This window comes from Triturus cristatus, chromosome 7 (assembly GCF_964204655.1).
Source record: "Triturus cristatus chromosome 7, aTriCri1.1, whole genome shotgun sequence".
NCBI classification, from domain to species: Eukaryota; Metazoa; Chordata; class Amphibia; order Caudata; family Salamandridae; genus Triturus; species Triturus cristatus.
Window position 1 is genome coordinate 1238835558 of NC_140590.1, and position 16515 is coordinate 1238852072.

A 16515-nucleotide genomic window follows, 5' to 3' on the forward strand; every position below is an offset into this window, starting at 1 on the left:
CCAGAAGGTTGATATGGAGCCGGGACTCCGCCGGAGACCAGAGGCCTCTGATCTCCGCCTCTCCGATGTGGCCTCCCCATCCTAGGAGAGATGCATCTGTCACCACTACGTGCTCCAGTTGGGGTAGGGAGAGGGATCTGCCACTGACCCAATCGCGATCCGTGAGCCACCACTGCAACTGTCTCGCAGTGCCCTCCGAGATCAGGACGTGGTCGGACAGGTTTCCCCTGATGCTGGGCCCACTGAAACTTCAGGTCCCAATGCAGAGCCCGCATTCGCCACCTGGCGTGATGCACCAACGGGATGCAGGAGGCCATCAGACCCAGAAGCCACAGCACCAACCTGACCGAAACCCGGGATAGAGGCCGAAAGATGGGAATCAGAGCCTGAATATCCCGGACCCGCTGTTCCGGAGGATAGGCCCAGAACTGCGCCGAGTCCAGAACCGATTCGGTGAAGAGGAGCTGCTGGGAGGGACTCAGATGCGACTTCGGCACGTTGATGGAGAACCCCAGCGAATGCAAGAGGTCTGCCGTAGTCTGGAGGTGGGAGACGACTGCCTGGGGCGAGCCCACCTTCAACAACCAGTCGTCGAGATAGGGGAAGACTGAAACCCCTGATCTGCGCCGATGAGCTGCGACCACCACCATCACTTTCGTGAACACCCGAGGGGCACTGGTGAGGCCGAAGGGGAGCACGGTAAACTGAAAATGCTCCTGGCCCACCGTGAATCGCAGGTAATGCCGGTGGGCCGGCAGAACGGGGATGTGGAAGTAAGCGTCCTGCAAGTCCAACGCTACCATCCAGTCTCCAGGGTCTAGGGCAGTCAGAACCTGAGCTACAGTGAGCATCTTGAACTTCTCCTTCCGGAGGAAGGTGTTGACGCTCCTGAGGTTCAAGATAGGGCGTAGGCCCCCTTTGCCCTTCTTGGAAACCAAGAAAGTAGTGGGAATAACAACCACAACCTACTTCTGGTCCAGGAATGGGCTCGATGGCCCCCTTGGCCAAGAGGGCCGTAACTTCCTCCTGCAGAAGTTGAAAGTGATCCCCCGAAATTCGGTGGCACTGCGGCGGCATGGCTGGAGGGGTCGCCTCGAAGGGGAGGGAGTAGCCCCTGTAGGAGAGTAGGGTCTGCTTCCTATGGTCACCCCCACTTTTTGCTTTTGCTTCACTGGTTTTCAACTTAGATGTGGCTGTGGGCCTGCTAATCAGACCCACAGCCCAGCTGTTCTCTCTCTAAATTCATACTATGTACTTTAGGTCCATAACCCAATTGGTAAGGATCACCTTATAGGACCCTGTACAGTGTACGTTAGGTACCCAGGGCATGGGTGTACCCTAGGCCTACCAGGGGCTGCAGCATGTATTATGCCACCCCTGGCTGGCCTCCCATCATGACACAACTGGCTGATCACTCAGCTGGGGCAAGGTCGTGTACTCACCCCTTGCTTAGGTATAGTATTCCTATACCTACCTTATATATAGACACATGGGTAACCTTTCAGTCACTCCTATGGCAGGCCTTAAAAATCCTGAAGGCAGAGTGCTTGGTAACATGTGAGATGGTGCTCTAGCATGAGCTGAGCCTGTCTGCAGCTTTCGGAACGATGTCCTTATAGCTGTTCTATGATATCGCCTACCATATAATCTTAAAGTGCCTTATAATCCTCGCGGTTATGGTAACTATGGTTTGGCTTTATCAAAACATGTTGTGTAAGGTGTCTAACACTTTGGAATACTACCCCCACACCATTTCTGGCGATGAGGATAGTATTCCCCCCTTCTAGAGGGAGAAGACATGTTGAAGACTTACTACCCGGTTAAAGTTCACCAGAGCCCCAGCATCACAAAATGGATGCTGTTGCCACAGACACAAGTCTGACCTCCTGCTGCTGGGAGTCCTTCCAGCGAGGGAGACTTGGACAATAGGTTTCCTGCCTTTGGAGGTGCTAGCACCACCCCAGACAGGACTTAGTGTATTGGGGCAGGGAGGGATGAAAGAAACGAGACACTGCCTGGGGCACACAAGGTGTCCCATGCATAGTCCTGTTCAAACTGGTGCTGGGGCACTCCAGCCCCAGTCCTGGCGCGAAACTGGACAAAGGGAAGGGGGTGTAACCACCCCCCTCCCTGGTCCCACCCATAGGAGGGACCTAGCAGGTAACCCAGCCCCCCAGATTAGTATAAGAGTGGGAGCTGAGTCCCTAGGACTTTGGATTATCCTGAACTGAAACAAGACACGAAACTCTGGACCTTCGATATTCGAACAAGAAGACTGAAGAACCTCCCTTGTGGCCAAGGAGTGGCCACCCTGTGCAAACAGGCACCAACGAGCGACCTGCCGTTTGCTTTGCCCAAGTTCTACGAGGAACCGACTGCAGAGCCCGACCAGCTCCTTGACCTCCAGACTTCCCTGACCCTGATCCACATCCACAGCCAAGCTGAGATCCGTGGAGGCGACGAGAGACGTGGGACCGGCTACCTGGGAAAATTGGCGAGTATCTTCCAGTGCAGCTTCTGAGGCACCCTCGAAGTTGTGCTCTGGGGATTGAGAAGCCCCAACCCAGAGGACCATCTGCACCGAAGATCAGCCCTCCACACTCCACGAGTTCTGCGTGGGGCCCTGCTGCATTTTCCTGCTCGACGTGTCTGTCCGGTTGCTTGTCCGTTGGCTAGTAGCCTCAGTGACAACGAACCTTTGACTTTCCACCGCTGGTTTGGCTCCTCCAGACTGGCCCTTGCTTCCCTGTGAAAGAGAAGCACCTCAAACCTCCCTGGTCTGCACCTGAAGCGAATTTCCCTTTCCGCGTGGGCTGCCTTTGGTGTGGTGTTCTTTCATTTGGTATTCAAGGGATTGTAATGGTATAACAGCTGGCTTCACATGCCATACAGAGTTTAGCCTAAGACTGCTCTTGTCCATGCTACCACTAGGATAGCTGGTCTATAAGGTTGACTTTACAACCAATCACCATATGGGTTGTATCAGGTATAAATGGCCGCACACTGCTCGTCACACCAGCAAGTTGCCCCAAGGAACTGTGGACGATGTAGTAGCGACGGCGACTACGCCTATGCTACGAAGTGTATGAATATGTATGTGTCGCATTAGCCATCCCTGGACACGTGTTTCGAGGTAGTTGCCTCTCGTCAGCAGGGAGTAGGTAAGTGTAGTGGGGTGCCGCGTGGACTGCCAGCAATTAAAAACAGGTAAAGTACCTTTCACGGCGCGCAGGTGCTGGTCAAAGACTCGTCAGTCCGCTGGCTCAGGAGAGCCGTAATGTATCAGGTATAAATGGCCGCACACTGCTCGTCACACCAGCAAGTTGCCCCAAGGAACTGTGGACGATGTAGTAGCGACGGCGACTACGCCTATGCTACGAAGTGTATGAATATGTATGTGTCGCATTAGCCATCCCTGGACACGTGTTTCGAGGTAGTTGCCTCTCGTCAGCAGGGAGTAGGTAAGTGTAGTGGGGTGCCGCGTGGACTGCCAGCAATTAAAAACAGGTAAAGTACCTTTCACGGCGCGCAGGTGCTGGTCAAAGACTCGTCAGTCCGCTGGCTCAGGAGAGCCGTAATGTATCAGGTATAAATGGCCGCACACTGCTAGTCACACGAGCAAGTTGCCCCAAGGAACTGTGGACGATGTAGTAGCGACGGCGACTACGCCTATGCTACGAAGTGTATGAATATGTATGTGTCGCATTAGCCATCCATGGACACGTGTTTCGAGGTAGTTGCCTCTCGTCAGCAGGGAGTAGGTAAGTGTAGTGGGGTGCCGCGTGGACTTCCAGCAATTAAAAACAGGTAAAGTACCTTTCACGGCGCGCAGGTGCTGGTCAAAGACTCGTCAGTCCGCTGGCTCAGGAGAGCCGTAATGTATCAGGTATAAATGGCCGCACACTGCTCGTCACACCAGCAAGTTGCCCCAAGGAACTGTGGACGATGTAGTAGCGACGGCGACTACGCCTATGCTACGAAGTGTATGAATATGTATGTGTCGCATTAGCCATCCCTGGACACGTGTTTCGAGGTAGTTGCCTCTCGTCAGCAGGGAGTAGGTAAGTGTAGTGGGGTGCCGCGTGGACTGCCAGCAATTAAAAACAGGTAAAGTACCTTTCACGGCGCGCAGGTGCTGGTCAAAGACTCGTCAGTCCGCTGGCTCAGGAGAGCCGTAATGTATCAGGTATAAATGGCCGCACACTGCTCGTCACACCAGCAAGTTGCCCCAAGGAACTGTGGACGATGTAGTAGCGACGGCGACTACGCCTATGCTACGAAGTGTATGAATATGTATGTGTCGCATTAGCCATCCCTGGACACGTGTTTCGAGGTAGTTGCCTCTCGTCAGAAGGGAGTAGGTAAGTGTAGTGGGGTGCCACGTGGACTGCCAGCAATTAAAAACAGGTAAAGTACCTTTCACGGCGCGCAGGTGCTGGTCAAAGACTCGTCAGTCCGCTGAGTCAGGAGAGCCGTAATGTATCAGGTATAAATGGCCGCACACTGCTCGTCACACCAGCAAGTTGCCCCAAGGAACTGTGGACGATGTAGTAGCGACGGCGACTACGCCTATGCTACGAAGTGTATGAATATGTATGTGTCGCATTAGCCATCCCTGGACACGTGTTTCGAGGTAGTTGCCTCTCGTCAGCAGGGAGTAGGTAAGTGTAGTGGGGTGCCGCGTGGACTGCCAGCAATTAAAAACAGGTAAAGTACCTTTCACGGCGCGCAGGTGCTGGTCATATGGGTTGTTTGGACTGATACAAGGTGTACACTAGAACTAGTGACATCATATATCAGGCCAACTTCTCACATCCCCTTCGGACGATTTGCAGCACCCACCTGTCCGATGTGATGGTGCGCCAGTGGAGCAGATGATGGCGAACTCTCACTCCCACTGGCGTGGAATGAGCCTGAAAGCTCGGACTAGGAGGGCTTTGAGGCGGATGCTGCTGGGGTAGATGTGGCCGGACCGGCACGTTGTCCCCCAGTACCGCCTCGGCAGAATCTACGTCCACGACCGCGCGGAGGTTAGGGGGCGCCCCTTTGTGAGAAGTTGGCCTGATGTATGATGTCACTAGTTATAGTGTACACCTTATATCAGTCCAAATACCCTTATGGTGATTGGTTGTAAAGTCAACCTTATAGACCAGCTATCCTAGTGGTAGCATGGACAAGAGCAGTCTTAGGCTAAACTCTGAATGGCATGTGAAGCCAGCTGTGATACCATATATAATCCCTTGAATACCAAATGAAAGGACACCACAACAGATATATATATAAAATAAAGTGTATTTATTCTAAGCAAACCCTCAGCACTCTTTATGAGTTTAGAGGTAAGTACAACACAGTCTTATTAATGCATACAGTAAGTCACACAGGTAAGTAATACAGTTAGGCCCTAGGGGCCACGCAAACCATATACTAAAGAAGTGGTATAAGAACCACTGTCACGGAAATAGAATAGGCCTAGGCCTAGGGAATCGCTGGGGCTACACTACACTAGCGTTAGTTAGGAAGTGGGAGGCCCACGGGATTCGTGTGCAGAGTGGAAACACTCACGCGTAATGCGTAAAAGTCAATAGTAATGTTACAGTTTAGAAATAGATAGATTTAGGACACTTCCGGAGTAGCTAGGAAGTTGAGACTTGAAAACTAGACACTAGGATAGTCACTATCCTGATGAGCACCGGAGTACCCAAGTTACCTAGCCCACAGGCTGCGGGTGCATAGGGGTGAAGATGCGTCGTTTTCGTCGTCGACTCCTATGGATGCCTGAAGAAAGATGCTGACAGGCAGTCAGGAGAGAGTGTCCGGTGGATCCCAAGCCTGGGATCAAGAAGAGAAGAAACCTGCAAGCAGAGGGGACAGAGTCAAGGTCACTAGCCAGTGACCACGTGGAACCAGGAAGGAACCAGGCGATGTCGTGAAGAGTTGCAGGTGAAGGTGAAGCTTGTCGCTGCAGCCAGGAGGACCAGGAAGCGTCGAGGACGACCAGGACCAGGAGGCGAGCTGTCCCACGAAGGCTCTTGCTGTCGGCGGCGTCGAAGTTGGACTAGGACTCACCAAGCCTTGGCAAGCGGAACCCACGAAGAACAAGGGACTTGCTTCTGGTGCGGACCAGGAAGGTCTGGGGTGCTTCTTCTTTGCAGAGAAGCGGGAGCCAGTCTGGAGGAGCCAAACCAGCGCAGAAGATTTCAGGGAGCGTCGTCACAGAGGCCACTAGCCAGCGGGCAAGCAACCGGACAGACGCGGCAAGCAGGAAAATGCTGAAGGGCCCCACGCAGGACTCGTGGAGTGTGGGGGGCTGGTCTTCGGTGCAGATGGTGCTTGGGGTTGGGGCTTCTCAATCCCCGGTGCACAACTTCGAGGGTACCTCAGAAGCTGCGCTGTAAGTTACTAGCCACTTTTCCCAGGTAGCCGGTCCCACGTCGCTCGTCGCCTCCACGGATCTCAGCTCTGCTGCAGATGTGGATGAGGGTCGGAGAAGTCTGGAAATCAAGGCTCTGGTCGGGCTCTGCAGTCGGTTCCTCGTCGAACGTTTCACAAAGCAAAGGGTAGTCACTTGATGGTGCCTGTTTGCACAGGGTAGCCACTCCTTGGCTACAAGGGAGATTCTTCAGTCTTCTTCTTTCGTCGAATGTCGAAGGTCCAGAGTTTCTGTTCAGTTTTGCAGGTTCAGGATAATCTAAAGTCTTGAGGCCCAACTCCCACTCTTATACTAATCTGGGGGGCTGGGATACCTGCTAGGTCACGCCTTATGGGTGGGACCTGGGAGGGGGTGGTTACACCCACTTCCCTTTGTCCAGTTTCGCGCCAGAGCTGGGGCTGGAGTGCCCCAGCGCCGGTTTGAACTGGACTATGCAAGGAACACCTTGTGTGCCCCAGGCATGTCTCATTCCTTTCAGCCCACCCTGCCCCAATACACTAAAGGTTGTCTGGGGAGGTGCTAGCACCTCCCCAAGCAGGAAACCTATTGTCCAGGCCTCCCTGGCTGGGATCACTCCCAGCTGCAGGAGGTCAGACTTGTGTCGTGGCAGCAGCATCCATTTTGTGATGCTGAGGCTTTGGTCAGAGGCTAACAGTTGAAGTATGATTTTAACATGTCTTTCCCTCTAGAAGGGGGGAATAATATTCTCATGTCCAGAAATGGCATGGGGGTATTATTCCCGAGTGTTAGACACCTTACACGACATGTTTTGATAAAGCCCAACCATAGTTACCATAACCGTCTAAGATTATAAGGCACTTTAAGAGTATATGGTAGGCTATATCATAGAACAGCTATAAGGACAAGGTTCCGAAAGCTGCAGACAGGCTCAGCTCATGCTAGAGCACCATCTCACATGTTACCAAGCACTCTGCCTCCAGGATTGTCAAGGCCTGCCATAGGAGTGACTGATAGGTACACATGTGTCTATATGTAAGTTAGGTATAGGAATACTACACCTAAGCAAGGGGTGATTACACGACCTTGCCCCAGCTGAGTGATCAGCCAGTTGTGTCAAAATGGAAGGCCAGGCCAGGGGTGGCACAATACATGCTGCAGCCCCTGGTAGGCCTAGGGTACACCTATGCCCTGGGTACCTAGGGTACACTGTACAGGGGCCAATAAGGTGATCCTATCCAAATGGGTTATGCACCTAAAGTACATAGTAGTAATTTAGAGAGAGAACAGCAGGGCTGTGGGTCTGATTAGCAGGCCCACAGCCACATCTAAGTCGAAAACCAGTAAAGCAAAAGCAAAAAGTGGGGGTGAACATAGAAAGCAGACCCTACTCTCCTACACAACCCCCCCCCCAAACTTAGGGACATTAAACTAACCTTGACCAGTTGAGTCTTCATGTTCTAAGTGGAAATATCTGGAGAGTCCATCTGCATTGGCATGGTCAGTCCCAGGTCTATGTTCCACTGTGAAGTCCATCCCCTGTAGGGAAATGGACCACCTAAGAAGTTTGGGATTTTCACCCTTCATCTGATTTAGCCACAAGAGGGGCTTATGGTCTGTCTGAATCTTGAAGTGAGTGCCAAACAAGTATGGCCTCAGCTTCTTCAGGGCCCAAACCACAGCAAAGGCCTCCCTCTCAATAGCTGACCAACGTTTCTCTCTAGGGGTCAGCCTTCTACTTATAAAAGCAATGGGCTGGTCTTGACCATCTACATTCAGTTGTGAAAGAACAGCTCCCACACCTAACTCAGAAGCATCTGTCTGGACAATGAACTCTTTGGAGTAGTCTGGACTTTTCAGAATAGGTGCACTGCACATGGCCTGCTTCAGGTCATCAAATGCTTTTTGACAGCTTGCTGTCCACTGAACTTTCTTTGGCATCTTCTTGGAGGTCAAGTCATTAAGTGGTGTCACTATGGACCCATAGTTCTTAACAAACTTTCTGTAGTACCCAGACAGGCCCAAGAAAGCTCTGACCTGAGTCTGGGTAGTTGGAGGAGCCCAGTCCTTTATGGTCTGGATCTTGCTCTCCAGGGGTTGAACCTGACCCCCACCAACTAGGTGGCCCAGGTATACAACCTTGCTCTGCCCTATCTGGCACTTAGTGGCCTTGATAGTGAGGCCTGCCTTATGCAGGGCCTCTAAAACATTCCTCAGGTGGACCAGGTGATCCTCCCAGGTGGAGCTAAAGACAGCAATATCATCAAGATAAGCTGCACAATAATCATCCAACCCAGTAAGGACTTGATTCACCAGCCTTTGGAAAGTGGCAGGTGCATTCTTCAAACCAAAGGGCATTACCACAAATTGATAATGTCCTCCTGGGGTCGAGAAAGCAGTTTTGGCCTTTGCACTCTCAGCTAGTCTGATTTGCCAGTAGCCTGCTGTTAGGTCAAATGTGCTCAAAAACTTAGCAGCTGCCAGTCTGTCAATGAGCTCATCTGCCCTAGGTATTGGGTGGGCATCTGTCCTAGTGACAGCATTGAGACCTCTGTAATCCACGCAAAACCTCATCTCTCTCTTACCATCTTGGGTGTGAGGTTTTGGCACAAGGACTACAGGACTAGCCCAAGGGCTCTCTGAAGGTTCAATGACTCCCAGCTCCAACATCTTTTGTACCTCAACTTTTATGCAGTCCCTGACATGGTCAGGTTGCCTGTAGATTTTACTCTTCACATGCAGACTGTCACCAGTGTCCACCTCATGGGTGCACCAGTTTGTCTGACTTGGGGTCAGAGAGAACATATGTCTGTAGGCCTGCAGAACTTGTCTGCAGTCCTGTTGCTGATGGACAGTGAGGCTGTCAGAAAAGACCACACCATCAACTGAGCCATCATCAGGGTTCTGAGTCAACAGGTCTGGGAGAGGGTCACTCTCTTCCTCCTGCCCCTCATCTGTAGCCATGAGTAGCCCCATGTCTGCCCTGTCAACATATGCCTTCAATCTGTTGACATGAAGCACCCTGTGGGGGCTTCTGGGAGTCCCAAGGTCCACCAAGTAGGTGACTTCTCCCTTTTTCTCAACAATAGTGTGGGGTCCAGACCATTTGTCTTGGAGTGCTGCTGGGGCCACTGGCTCCAACACCCACACTTTCTGCCCTGGCTGGTAAACAGTCAGTACAGCCTTTTGGTCATGCCAAGCTTTTTGGAGTTCTTGGCTTGCCTCAAGGTTTTTAGAAGCCTTCTTCATATACTCTGCCATCCTGGAGCGGAGACCAAGTACATAATCCACTATGTCTAGTTTGGGTTGTCTGAGAGGTCTCTCCCATCCTTCCTTCACCAAGCACAGGGGTCCTCTTACAGGATGCCCAAACAAAAGCTCAAAAGGGCTGTAGCCAACCCCCTTTTGTGGGACCTCTCTGTAAGCAAACAGAAGGCAGGGTAAAAGGATGTCCCATCTTCGCCTAAGCTTGTCTGGTAATCCTTTTATCATTCCCTTTAGGGTCTTGTTGAATCTCTCAACAAGCCCATTGCACTGTGGGTGATAGGGCGTGGTGAACTTATAGTTAACACCACACTCCTTCCACATTGCAGTCAAGTATCCTGACATAAAGTTGGCACCTCTGTCAGAAATGACCTCCTTTGGAAAGCCCACTCTGGAGAATACTCCAAGCAGGGCCCTTGCCACAACAGGAGCTGTTGTGGTCCTCAGGGGAATTGCTTCTGGGTACCTGGTGGCATGGTCCACTATCACCAGTATGAATCTGTGCCCAGATGCTGTTTGTGGGTCCATTGGTCCTACAATATCTATGCCCACTCTTTCAAAGGGGACCCCCACCACAGGTAGTGGTATGAGGGGGGCCTTTGTGGTGCCACCTGATTTGCCACTGGCTTGGCAGGTGACACAGGAGCGACAAAACTCCTTAGTATCTTCTGACATATGGGGCCAGTGAAAGTGAGGGACAAGCCTGTCCCAAGTCTTGTTCTGGCCTAAATGTCCTGCAAGGGGAATATCATGGGCCAAGGTTAGAAGGAAGCCTCTGAACTTCAGTGGTATGACCAACCTCCTGGATGCACCAGGCTTGGGGTCTCTAGCCTCTGAGTACAGTAGCCCTTCATCCCAATACACTCTATGGGTACCTTGAGCATTCCCTGCAGCCTCAGCAGCAGCCAGCTGTCTGGGGGGTTCAAGAGAGGGGCAGTCTAATTGAGCCTGCCTCAGATCTGCCCTTGAAGGTCCCCCTGTCCCAAGAAACTCAACCTGATCAGGTTCAAGTTCTTCTAGGACAGTTCCTTCAGGGCTCTCAGAATCATCCTCCTGGGAGGACTGATCCACCACCTGAGGCAGGGGGGAAGGCACAGCCTTAACCCTACTGCTCTTTCTCTTGGATCGTGACTGGTCCATAGTTTCAGGATCCAGCACTTGTTCAGTGTTGCACTTTTTGGCCTGTGACCTGGTCACAGCAAGGACATGTGCATCTATCCCCAGCATTTCTGCATGGGTCCTATACTCCACTTCAGACCAAACTGAAGTTTCAAGATCATTGCCCAGTAAACACTCTACAGGAAGGTCTGAACTAACAACAACTTTCTTGAGGCCAGTTACCCCTCCCCAGGAGAAGTTAACAATAGCCACACTATGGGAGGTAGTGGCATTGCTAGCGTTGGTCACTAGGTAATTCTCACCTAGTATGATCTGTCCAGGGTCCACAAAAGCAGGTGTCACCATTGTGACACTAGCCCCAGTGTCCCTGTAGGCCTGAGCCATTCTTTGGTTGATAAAAGGTGTCTGTCTGTACTTGCCCAGGTTACTGGGGCCTACAGTAGAGGACAAAGCTAAGTCCCCATCACAGATCAGGACAGCCTGAGTAGGTACTCTGACTAGGCCAGAATCCTCCTCAGTTCCCAGGGTTAACCCTACTACACCCTTTTGCTGGGAACCACCACTTACAGCTGAACTAGGGGGTACAGTTGCCTTAGGGGCAATGGTGGCTGGGGGCTTATCCTTTTTGGTGCACTCACTAAACCAATGTGAGGTAGACTTACAATAGTTGCACCATGGTTTCTTTTGGCCTTCTTTCTTCTTATCCTTTTTGGAACCACCCTCCCCCTGAGCCTTTTGGGGGCCTGGTGAAGACTTCTGGTCTTTTTGTTTCTGATCATTACCCTTCTGGTCTGCCTTTTTCTGATCACCGCCCTGGTTCTGGTTTTTCTGCTTAACTCTAGTCCTGACCCATCTATCTGCCTTCTTTCCCAATTCTTGGGGAGAAGTCAGATCAGAATCAATCAGGTGTTGATGCAATAGCTGGTTTTGACAGTTGTTAAGTATTTGTTCTCTCATGATCAAATTATACAATCCTGTATAGTCCTTAACCTTACTTCCCAATAGCCAGCCTTCCAGAGCCTTAGTGGCACAATCTACAAAGTCAGTCCAGTCCTGAGTCTGTGTCTTCTGGGTATCCCTGAACAACAACCTGTATTGTTCAGTGGTTAGGCCAAACCCATCAATCAGAGCACTCTTCAGGACAGTGTAATTATCTGCATCCTCATCACTAACTGTGAGGAGCTTGTCTCTTCCTTTCTCAGAGAAGGAGTGCCACAAGATAGCTGCCCACTGACTTTGGGGTACCTGCTGTACTTTGCAAGCTCTCTCCAAAGCAGTTATCCATTTGTGGATGTCATCCCCACACTTGTAGGGAGGGACAATCTTGCTCAGGTTTCTATTATCATAGTGCCTGTCTCTATCTCTAGGAATGTTGCTGCCACCAGTGGGTTCTAACCCACTTAACTTTTGTTCTCTAGCCAGAGCAAGCTTCTCTTTGGCAAGGGCAAGTTCTTCCCTCTGAATCCTCAGATTAGCCTCCCTCATTCTGGCTGCATGCTCCTTTCTCTCAGGTGAAGTCATTCCCCTGTGAGAGGAAGCATTAGAGATGTTAGAGACATGGGAGTGGATGGATTCCCTTGAAGGGGATCTGTCCCTCCTGCTTCTCTGTGAATGTCTACTTGTGGGCCTGTATGGGGGGATCCCATGCAAACTCCCATGTAAACTTAAGTTAGCCTGGCTAAGTCTCTTTACTTGGCTCTGGCTGTCTACCTCCCCATCTGAAGCCCCATCTGACTCCTCTGTGGTGGGTAGACCCTCCTCTGTGCCTAGGGCACCTTCCTGTGATGCCCTCTGAGCATCATACTCCTCTAGGAGTTGTCTTAACTGAAGGAGGGTAGGGTTTGCACCCTGTTTTATTCCTCTGGAGGTACACAATTGTCTCATCTCCTGGAATGTTAAGGTATCATACCCAGAGGGGGTCTTCTGCAGACCTGCCCCTCCTGAGAGAGCATCTACTTGATCTCCTCCCAGAGGCATGATCTAGTGAGGGTGTGGTGTGTGCACCTACCTACACTAGTTGTATCTACTAAACCTTTCTAGTAGTTGTAGTCAGGGTGTGTTATTCCCTTCAACCTACAACTACAAAGTCCAGTAGGACTTAAGTATAATAATCTATGTTATATGTACCTAGACAATATCTGTGTGATCTTTCAATTTAGTATCTCAAGATTACAATGGTATTACAACAGCAAGCTCAGATCCCAACCGCTGCTCACCAATGTGAGAAGTTGGCCTGATGTATGATGTCACTAGTTATAGTGTACACCTTATATCAGTCCAAATACCCTTATGGTGATTGGTTGTAAAGTCAACCTTATAGACCAGCTATCCTAGTGGTAGCATGGACAAGAGCAGTCTTAGGCTAAACTCTGAATGGCATGTGAAGCCAGCTGTGATACCATATATAATCCCTTGAATACCAAATGAAAGGACACCACAACAGATATATATATAAAATAAAGTGTATTTATTCTAAGCAAACCCTCAGCACTCTTTATGAGTTTAGAGGTAAGTACAACACAGTCTTATTAATGCATACAGTAAGTCACACAGGTAAGTAATACAGTTAGGCCCTAGGGGCCACGCAAACCATATACTAAAGAAGTGGTATAAGAACCACTGTCACGGAAATAGAATAGGCCTAGGCCTAGGGAATCGCTGGGGCTACACTACACTAGCGTTAGTTAGGAAGTGGGAGGCCCACGGGATTCGTGTGCAGAGTGGAAACACTCACGCGTAATGCGTAAAAGTCAATAGTAATGTTACAGTTTAGAAATAGATAGATTTAGGACACTTCCGGAGTAGCTAGGAAGTTGAGACTTGAAAACTAGACACTAGGATAGTCACTATCCTGATGAGCACCGGAGTACCCAAGTTACCTAGCCCACAGGCTGCGGGTGCATAGGGGTGAAGATGCGTCGTTTTCGTCGTCGACTCCTATGGATGCCTGAAGAAAGATGCTGACAGGCAGTCAGGAGAGAGTGTCCGGTGGATCCCAAGCCTGGGATCAAGAAGAGAAGAAACCTGCAAGCAGAGGGGACAGAGTCAAGGTCACTAGCCAGTGACCACGTGGAACCAGGAAGGAACCAGGCGATGTCGTGAAGAGTTGCAGGTGAAGGTGAAGCTTGTCGCTGCAGCCAGGAGGACCAGGAAGCGTCGAGGACGACCAGGACCAGGAGGCGAGCTGTCCCACGAAGGCTCTTGCTGTCGGCGGCGTCGAAGTTGGACTAGGACTCACCAAGCCTTGGCAAGCGGAACCCACGAAGAACAAGGGACTTGCTTCTGGTGCGGACCAGGAAGGTCTGGGGTGCTTCTTCTTTGCAGAGAAGCGGGAGCCAGTCTGGAGGAGCCAAACCAGCGCAGAAGATTTCAGGGAGCGTCGTCACAGAGGCCACTAGCCAGCGGGCAAGCAACCGGACAGACGCGGCAAGCAGGAAAATGCTGAAGGGCCCCACGCAGGACTCGTGGAGTGTGGGGGGCTGGTCTTCGGTGCAGATGGTGCTTGGGGTTGGGGCTTCTCAATCCCCGGTGCACAACTTCGAGGGTACCTCAGAAGCTGCGCTGTAAGTTACTAGCCACTTTTCCCAGGTAGCCGGTCCCACGTCGCTCGTCGCCTCCACGGATCTCAGCTCTGCTGCAGATGTGGATGAGGGTCGGAGAAGTCTGGAAATCAAGGCTCTGGTCGGGCTCTGCAGTCGGTTCCTCGTCGAACGTTTCACAAAGCAAAGGGTAGTCACTTGATGGTGCCTGTTTGCACAGGGTAGCCACTCCTTGGCTACAAGGGAGATTCTTCAGTCTTCTTCTTTCGTCGAATGTCGAAGGTCCAGAGTTTCTGTTCAGTTTTGCAGGTTCAGGATAATCTAAAGTCTTGAGGCCCAACTCCCACTCTTATACTAATCTGGGGGGCTGGGATACCTGCTAGGTCACGCCTTATGGGTGGGACCTGGGAGGGGGTGGTTACACCCACTTCCCTTTGTCCAGTTTCGCGCCAGAGCTGGGGCTGGAGTGCCCCAGCGCCGGTTTGAACTGGACTATGCAAGGAACACCTTGTGTGCCCCAGGCATGTCTCATTCCTTTCAGCCCACCCTGCCCCAATACACTAAAGGTTGTCTGGGGAGGTGCTAGCACCTCCCCAAGCAGGAAACCTATTGTCCAGGCCTCCCTGGCTGGGATCACTCCCAGCTGCAGGAGGTCAGACTTGTGTCGTGGCAGCAGCATCCATTTTGTGATGCTGAGGCTTTGGTCAGAGGCTAACAGTTGAAGTATGATTTTAACATGTCTTTCCCTCTAGAAGGGGGGAATAATATTCTCATGTCCAGAAATGGCATGGGGGTATTATTCCCGAGTGTTAGACACCTTACACGACATGTTTTGATAAAGCCCAACCATAGTTACCATAACCGTCTAAGATTATAAGGCACTTTAAGAGTATATGGTAGGCTATATCATAGAACAGCTATAAGGACAAGGTTCCGAAAGCTGCAGACAGGCTCAGCTCATGCTAGAGCACCATCTCACATGTTACCAAGCACTCTGCCTCCAGGATTGTCAAGGCCTGCCATAGGAGTGACTGATAGGTACACATGTGTCTATATGTAAGTTAGGTATAGGAATACTACACCTAAGCAAGGGGTGATTACACGACCTTGCCCCAGCTGAGTGATCAGCCAGTTGTGTCAAAATGGAAGGCCAGGCCAGGGGTGGCACAATACATGCTGCAGCCCCTGGTAGGCCTAGGGTACACCTATGCCCTGGGTACCTAGGGTACACTGTACAGGGGCCAATAAGGTGATCCTATCCAAATGGGTTATGCACCTAAAGTACATAGTAGTAATTTAGAGAGAGAACAGCAGGGCTGTGGGTCTGATTAGCAGGCCCACAGCCACATCTAAGTCGAAAACCAGTAAAGCAAAAGCAAAAAGTGGGGGTGAACATAGAAAGCAGACCCTACTCTCCTACACCCTTCCTTGGAGTAAACGGACGAAAAGCGGAAGTTTGCGGGCGCGGTGCCGAGAGGCCCAAGGACTTGGCCGTAGCCCTGGATTCCTTAAAGCGCACCAGCGCACTATCGGCTTTGTCGCCAAAAAGGCGACTGCCATCGAAGGGCATGTCCATGAGGGTGCTCTGGACATCCCCAGAAAAACTCGTGGACCGCAGCCAGGCGTGGCGACGAAGCGCCACCCTGGTCGACATTGCCCTACCCAGCGAGTCCGTAGTGTCCAGTCCACATCGGATTGCATGCTGCGCTGCATCCCGCCCCTCGGCAAGAGCCTGGGCGAGCCATGTCCGGGCCTCCTCCGGGCACTGGGGCAGCGCGTCCTTCACCGTATCCCACAGGGAGTGGGAGTAATGATTGTGAGAAGTTGGCCTGATGTATGGTGTCACTAGTTCTAGTGTACACCTTATATCAGTCCAAACAACCCTTATGGTGATTGGTTGTAAAGTCAACCTTATAGACCAGCTATCCTAGTGGTAGCATGGACAAGAGCAGTCTTAGGCTAAACTCTGAATGGCATGTGAAGCCAGCTGTGATACCATATATAATCCCTTGAATACCAAATGAAAGGACACCACAACAGATATATATATAAAATAAAGTGTATTTATTCTAGTCAAACCCTCAGCACTCTTTATGAGATTAGAGGTAAGTACAACACAGTCTTATTTAAGCATACATTAAGTCACACAGGTAAGTAATACAGTTAGGCCCTAGGGGCCACGTAAACCATATACTAAAGAAGTGG